The sequence below is a fragment of the Sminthopsis crassicaudata genome, chromosome 4 (genome assembly GCF_048593235.1).
Source record: "Sminthopsis crassicaudata isolate SCR6 chromosome 4, ASM4859323v1, whole genome shotgun sequence".
Classification (NCBI taxonomy): Eukaryota; Metazoa; Chordata; class Mammalia; order Dasyuromorphia; family Dasyuridae; genus Sminthopsis; species Sminthopsis crassicaudata.
Genome location: NC_133620.1, coordinates 399,920,188 through 399,928,403, shown reverse-complemented (window position 1 = coordinate 399,928,403; position 8,216 = coordinate 399,920,188). Strand labels below are relative to the sequence as shown.

Below are 8,216 nucleotides of genomic sequence, written 5' to 3'. Positions count from 1 at the left end.
TTTCAATTAATAAACATTTTAAAAATTAATACCTCATTTCTCCTTTCACACACCATCAAAGAAAAAAAGCAAACAAACAAAAATAAAGCCTCCAAGAGTATATTAAGGGAGGGAGTGATCAGTATCAAAACACTTTTGAGGAGGGACAAGGTGAAAAGAGAGGGAATAAATGGGGGAAAATACAATTAGCAATAGCAATTGTTTAAAAAAAAACTTTCAAAGCAAGTTTCTCTGATGGAATAGTATTATTCTCTGGGAAATGATGAGCAGGATGCTCTCAGGAGTAAAAAAAAAAAACCTGGAAACATGAATAAAGTGAAATATACTGTATATAAAAAATAATAGTAATATTCTGGGATGACTAGCTATAAATTACTTTGTTATTCTCAGTAATGATCCATAACTATTCTGAAGGACTTATGAACTTATGGTGAAAAATCCATTCCATATCCAGAGAAGGAATTAATCAAGTTTCAATATGTGAAAAACAATTTCACATATTGTTATGAAAAACAATTGTGAAAGACTTGAGAGATCAATCAATATATTGAGTACATATGGTGATTCATGTTAGCCACCTGACCTCCCAAATGCAAAAAGTGACATTTATTTTTAAAAAAATAAAATCCACTGTGTTGATTTTTAAAAACCCTTTAATTCATAATAAATAGCTCAAGCTAGCAAAACAAGTTCCCAAGTTAAGCATGTCTGAAACTTTAACTTGCTTTCTGAATTTTAAGTTCATTACCTCTGACAAGAGATGAGTTGCAAATTTTTTAGCCATAACTGTATGTGATGGTGCTTATGTGGGAAATCCTAACCCATCATTGTGAGGGCATGTTGAAATAAACAAGTAATTCAAAGAAGAAGGAAGTCCTAACTTTCAAGGATTTTACTTGCAAATTAAAACCAAAATCATGTTCACTAACAGTTTCAGAAACTGAGAAATGCCTTCTAAATAAAGTAGCATTTGAACTGAATCTTGAAGGGAGCTAAGGATTCTAAATATCTGAGGTGAAAAGAGTAAGGATTCCAGACATGGAAGACTACCAAGGCAAAACTTACAGGCTGAAGATGGAATATTGTCCATGGGAAAGAGCAAGCAGACCACAAAGGCTAAAACACAGAGTATTTGAAGGAAAATAATGTGAAACTGTTAGGATTACTAAGTGAGAACTGAGGTTGTCTGGATAGTGACAAGGTGAGAATTCAGGTTTTCTTCAGGTGTTGTGCTGCTCCTGAAATGCTTCTTGCTTCAAACAGCAGAGCTGGCAGGCTGGATGAGTCATACTCTTCTCTTTCTGGTGGGGCTTGCCTATTAAGAACTGCATAATCATCATGAAGCTGTTTTAAATTGGAGAAAAACCATGTTGCTTCTGTGAAGGAGGATTTTCTTTCTTTAAGTTCCTCATATTTTATTTGTAGACATTTCAGCTGTGGTTCATTCCTTATTAGTTGATCTTGAGCTTCAAATAAACACTTCCTTTTCTTATTGATATTTGTAATCACCTTGGCATTCTTCCTTTTCAAATTTTTCAGTTTCTGGACTTCGGAAAGAATTTTAATAAATTGTTCCTTAAAAACAGAATAAAAACTGTCAATTGCTCTTTGGCAAATTAGAGATTCCACTTGCTGCTTGTATTGTACCAGGGTGTCCTCAAATGCAGATAACACAATATGTGACTTTGCTTTACTTCTGGTAGACCTTTTCTTCTTCTCTAGAGATGAAATATACTGAGAGTCTGGGTTTAATGGCTGACTTTGAGATTTCTCCTTTTCAATAGAGATCCCTCTTCTGAGAGTCTTCGCTTCATTCTTGGTGACAAGTGATGCTTTTTCAGCAACAAAGAGTTCATTAGAAAGCACTGACTTCTCACATTTTTCTGGAAGGTTTGTAGAACATACAGGTGAGGAAGCTCTAGTCTTCTGCTTTCTCATTCCCTTTACTAAATGTGTCACTCTGTCTGAAATGCTTTCCGATTCATTATCATCATCAAGTAATGGCCTGGATTTTCTTAATACCTTTTTTGTTCTCCCTATTATAGAACCTTCCTCTTCCTCAGATTGATTTTCAATCACTTCCATGCTTGTTCTGGCTTTTTTTCCAGGTGGAGTAGAAACAACTGAAGGGATCAAGGACTCACTAGGTCTGAAGATTTCCTCTGCTTCCGAATACAAAGCAGTACTATGTAAAGGAGCAACAAAAGAATCACCCAATTCTTCATCTTGTTCAGTTTCTTTTACCTTCCCAATAATTGAGATATCCAGATCTTCAGGGAAAGGTAATTTACAAGAAAGATGCGATGGTTTTTTCTTTGGCTAAGGCAGGTTCTCTCTCATTTGTGGTCAAAGAGCTGCTGAAGGGGAGACTACCAAGGGGGAGGGGGCAGAACAGGAGCCCAGCTCCCCAGAAACAGAAGATGATGGGAAGAGACATGGCCGAGAAGACTCTACCATGATTCTACAGACAGGCCAAGAGATCATGGAACTGGACACGAGTGGCTTTGCCACGCAGGGTCCCACTGTCTATGCTGGTAACATTGGTGACAATCGCTATATTGTCCAGGTATCGCCCCTCGGTATTCGTCTGCTAGAGGGAGTAAATCAGCTGCACTTCATTCCTGTGGACCTGGGCTCTCCCATTGTGCAGTGTGCTGTTACTGATCCATATGTGGTCATCATGAGTGCTGAGGGTCATGTGACTATGTTTCTTCTTAAAAGTGATTCCTATGGCGGAAGGAACCATCACCTGGCTCTTCACAAACCCCCATTGCATCATCAGTCAAAGGTGATCGCACTCTGTGTGTACCGAGATGTCAGTGGGATGTTCACCACTGAGAGTAGAGCATCTGGGTCCCGGGATGAGCTGGGAGGGTGAGGAGGCTTGGAGGCTGAGGGCCTGGGACCTGAGATCAGCCCCACTGTGGATGATGAAGAGGAGATGTTGTATGGAGATTCCAGTTCCCTGTTCAGTCCCAGCAAAGAAGAGGCTCGAAGGAGCAGTCTCCCACCTGCTGACCGGGATCCTCCCCCATATAGAGCAGAGCCCACGCACTGGTGTGTGCTAGTACGAGAGAGTGGGGCCATGGAAATCTATCAGCTCCCAGACTGGCGCCTGGTGTTTCTAGTGAAGAATTTCCCTGTTGGGCAGCGGGTACTGGTAGACAGCTCGCTACAATTTGGCGCCCAACGTGGGGCGCCAAATTGTTGCGAGCTGTCGTCTCTAGAAGCTGCCGGATCGCTCTCTGGGAAGAGATCTGCTGTGTCTACTCAAATCTCTCAGACAGATTCTTCTTCCTGTAACGAACCGTTGTCTCCAGGCAGTTGCTGTTAACTCTTGTCCAAAGAAGTGACTTCCCTTCCTGCAGAGAGCCCCGTCAAGCCTGATGCAATGCAGAGTCTTCTCTTGAATCCTGGCTCTGAATCTCCTCCAGCTCTTATCCTTCTCCAGGCCGATCTGCTCTCTGCGCCCAGTGCTGTCTCTTTTATCCTCCCAGAGAATGGGCGTGGGATAATGCAAGGGCTTCTGGGAAGAACCACCCCAGCCAATGAGCTTGCCCCCTCTATCAAGTCAACCTGAGTTCTCACCTTGTAATTGTCCAGAAAACCTGAATTCTCACCTTGTCACTATCCAGACAACCTCAGTTCTCACTTAGTAATCCTAACATGAAACCATTCTGGAAAGATAGCACTATAATAACCATTGATTTAGCTAATAGAGTGATGATCTAGGCTAAGTCCCATGTCTTGAATATGAGAAAACTAAGGATCAGAGATGTGAAAACTCTAGGTTAAAATCACACAGATAAGTAAATAGGAAAGAAAAAAAATATATATATACATATATATATGTATATATATATATATATGTGTGTGTGTGTGTGTGTGTGTGTATATATATATATATATATATATATATATATATATATATATATATATATATATATATATATAAAATGGGAAAGCATAGCCTTTTCCCCAAGACAGCATAGTGGGACCCAGGAGAATGAGTAAAAAGAAGAGTAGAGATGTAAGAGCTACCATCAATCTAGAATCAACTATACTGGGCAATTAATTGACTTTGAGTTGGAAAAAGCAGGCGGTTGAGTGGAAGAGAACTGGAGTTTAACTACTCGTGTTCCAAGCTGGGTAACTAGGAGAATAGTGATGTCCTTGAAAGATATGGGAGAAGAGCTGGCTTTAGGAAGAATTAAATTAGTACAGATTTAGATAGGATGAGTTGGTGAGAGATGGACCTGGCAGTAGTACCAAATAGAAGAAAGGTCCAAAATTCTCACTAACATAATCTCAAAAATAGAGCTTGCCAACAGCCATATGGTGAGCAGTTAGGTGGTGCAGTAAATAGAGTACAATGCCAGATGTCAGGAAGACCTGAGTTAATTTAGGCCTGGCCTCAGACACTTATTGGCTATGTGATCATGGGCAAGTCACTATACCCCATTTGCCTCAGTTTCCTTATCTGTAAAATGAGCTGGAGAAGAAAATGGCAAACCTCTTCAGTATCTTTGACAAGAAAATCCCAAAAGGGATCATGAAGAATTGGACACAATTGAAAAACTACTGAACAACTACAACAATAAAGCTATATGGAAGGACAAATAGAGCACTGAACTAGAAATGAGGAGACCTGGACCCTAGTCCCACATCTTTAATACCTAAGTGGTTTTTCTTATACTGGCTCTAATTGAATTGCCCTGTTAACTGCTAAGATTTCTCTACTAGACTTTGAGTTCTTTGAAGACAAAGACCCTCTTTTATTTATCTCTGTATCTTCCTCTTTAGTGTCTAGCAAATAAGTGGTTCTTAAGTATTGTTGGGAAGGATAGGAGGAAAAGTGATTTGAGTGTGGGACGAAAATTAGAATTTCTCTGGCAAGGGTGAAGAAGCTAAGATTAATCAGTCCAAAGCAGAGAAGGTAAAGAATATATTTGCAGAGTGATCTTCTAAGCTTTATCCTGACTTTTCTAATTCCCTACTGGACATTCAATTGCCAAATTCCATCAACCCTATCATATCAATATCTCTCACATATGTCAACTTATCTCCTCTGATTCTGCTTTCTGGCTGGTGCAGGCCCTCATCACCTATCTTTCCTCCCCCCCCCCCCTTCAGTCTCTGTTCTCTCTCTCCTTGGTTCTCCTGCCTCCCACTCCCTCATTTCTCCTTTGTATTTGTTTTGTATATACTTATATAAATATATATATAACTTATATAAATATATACATCCTTATATAAATATATATATATTACTTTATATTTGTTTTGTATATACTTATATAAATATGTATATATATATATATATATATATATACATACTTATATAAATATATATTACTTTATTTTGTATATATTTGTTTTGTATATACTTATATAAATATATATATAACTTATATAAATATATACATCCTTATATAAATATATATATATTACTTTATTTTGTATATATTGCTTTACATGTTTTGTATATACTTATATAAATATATATATAACTTTATATTTATTTTGTATATACTTATATAAATATATATATAACTTATATAAATATATACATCCTTATATAAATATATATATATTACTTTATTTTGTATATATTGCTTTACATGTTTTGTATATACTTATATAAATATATATATAACTTTATATTTATTTTGTATATATTGCTTTACATTTGTTTTGTATATACTTATATAAATTATATATATATATTACTTTATATTTATTTTGTATATATTGCTTTATATTATATTATATTTATATAAAGCACACAAAACAATACATGTTGTCTCTCCTGATAGAGTAGCAGCTTCTTGAGGGTGGGGACAGTTTCAGTTTTGCCCTAGTACATTGCTTGGCACATAGTAAGCAAGTTTAATGAATGGTTGTAAATGGATTAATTATATAATTAACTTTATTTGACATCCAACTTGGAAAAGCTAAGAAAACCAGGTTTGCCTTGAGTGTCACAGCCTATAATCCATGTCCCACAGTCATTGTTAGAATCCAGTTATAGATACAGAATCCAGAATATCAAATCATGTTATTTTCCTCCCCTCTCTCTTTCTATACCGACTCTATTTCTCTCTCTACACTATACCAATCATTTCATCAGCTTGTTTCACTGTCTATACCCACAAACCTCAGGATAACTTCAATGGTGTTTCTTTCTTTCTATCTTTTCATTCTTACTTACATTCCTATTACACTATTCAGATTTCCCCCCACTCCAGAGCCTCTGGCACATCTTTGTAAGAACGGTAGCCCAAGGATTTTTTTTTTAACCAGTTGCAAAAACTTTTGTGTAAACAAACTGCCCTTTAAGTCAACAAACACCAGGACTTAACGTGCCTTTGAAGTGAGTCAACATAGAAAATGCTGACAGCTAGTATCTCTTTTATACATTGCCACCATTCCTCTCAATTGGCAGGGCCATCTTTGTCTCTGTCATGCACTGCTTTGGTCTACCTCATCCAAAGAAAACTTCCTAATACAGAACACGGGACTGCTTGGCTGAAACTGCTCTTCTAGAAAATGTTCAGAGAGAAATAGGAATTCTCCAAATAGTGACTGTGTGAGAAGGAAATAATTTCAAGGAGAAAGAAATGTCTTTATTAGAATAGAAATGTCTTTATGTGTGTACTTTGTGATATGTATGAGTGTATGTTTCTCTGCTGCTTGATCTTTTTCTTTTCTTTCTTTTTTTTTCAAGTGGGATTAAGTGACCAGCCCAGGGTCACATAGCTAGTAAGTATCTGAGGTTAGATTTGAAGGCATGTCCTTCCGATTCCAGGACAGCGTTCTGTCCATTGTGTCACCTAACTGCTCCTTTTCAGCATGATCTTGTTTTGAACTTCCTACCATTTTATAGGGTGTGGCAATAAAGTTACCTGCTACATCTAATCCCAAGCCAAATCTTTGAGATTTTTTTGTCATTACAATCATTTGGGGGTCAAAGGGGAAAAAGGGAGAGGAAGGATATCTGACTCCTCCCATGGCTGACTTTGTAAATTATATCACCTATCTTCTAGAAATGGGAACTTGCTCTCATGGTCTTGGGTTAGAGTCTATGTGATCTCTTTATTTTTATCTTTGAAAGCTAAGAGATCTGCATAGATCAGCATTATCTGTACTGTATTTGAGAATTCATACTGCAAAAGTAACAAAAGCAAACATTAATACAAAGGATATAACAATTATAAATAAATAATATGTTAAAATAATAATAATAAATAATAATAGCTAGCATTTCTATAGGGTCCCCCATGTCCTAGAGATGATGTCAACATGCCAGACTTAGGAAGACTCCTCTTCCTGAGATCAAATCCAGTCTGAGACCATTAATATCTGGACAAGTCACTTAACCCTGTGTGCCTCAGTTTTCTCATCTGTAAAATGAGCTAGAGAAGGAAATGACAAACCATTCTAGTATCTTTGTCAAGAAAATTCCAAATGAGGGCACTGAAATGGCCCAAAAGATCCCTTCTATCTCTAATTCTATAAGCCCTGTTCTTTAGTGAAGCTGAAGTTTTACTACTCAACACCAGGGGTCATCATTGTCTCAGACAAATCCATCTTAGCTGGTTAAATCAGGTTTTTGTTGCCAGTGGTCCATATACTGGCATCTTTATTTTTACTGATCAAAGGAATTCATAAAACGAAAAAGGATAAGAAAGTACTTCCTTTCTAGCCAAAGCTCTACATTTTACATCTGAGGAAACTGTGGGATAGGAAGGAAAATGGCTAGCCCAAAATCACACAAGAAGCAATTGTCAAATCTGGGACTTAAATGCATAGCTCCTGACATTAAGTCCAGCATCCTACCCACTAAATCTGTGGTTATAGCATTGATTGCTTATATATTCTCTCTCTGTCTCTCTCTCTCTCTGTCTCTCTCTGTCTCTCTCTGTCTCTCTCTCTCTCTCTCTCTGTCTCTCTCTGTCTCTCTCTGTCTGTCTCTGTCTCTCTCTGTCTCTCTGTCTCTCTGTCTTTCTCTGTCTCTCTCTGTCTCTCTCTGTCTCTCTCTGTCTCTCTCTCTCTGTCTGTCTCTGTCTCTCTGTCTCTCTGTCTTTCTCTGTCTCTCTCACTGTCTCTGTCTCTGTCTCTCTTTGTCTCTCTCTCTCTGTCTCTGTCTCTCTGTCTCTGTCTCTCTCTTTGTCTCTGTCTCTCTCTCTTTTTCTCTCTGTCTCTGACTCTCTCTC

The 8,216-nt window shown here is 37.6% G+C and overlaps 1 pseudogene; it reads right to left on the bottom strand.

Annotated features, from left to right (window-relative positions):
* Positions 1–1,209: 1,209 nt before the first annotated feature.
* LOC141540906 (centromere protein U pseudogene) lies at positions 1,210–2,322 on the bottom strand (annotated as a pseudogene).
* Between the last annotated feature and the right edge of the window lie 5,894 nt (positions 2,323–8,216).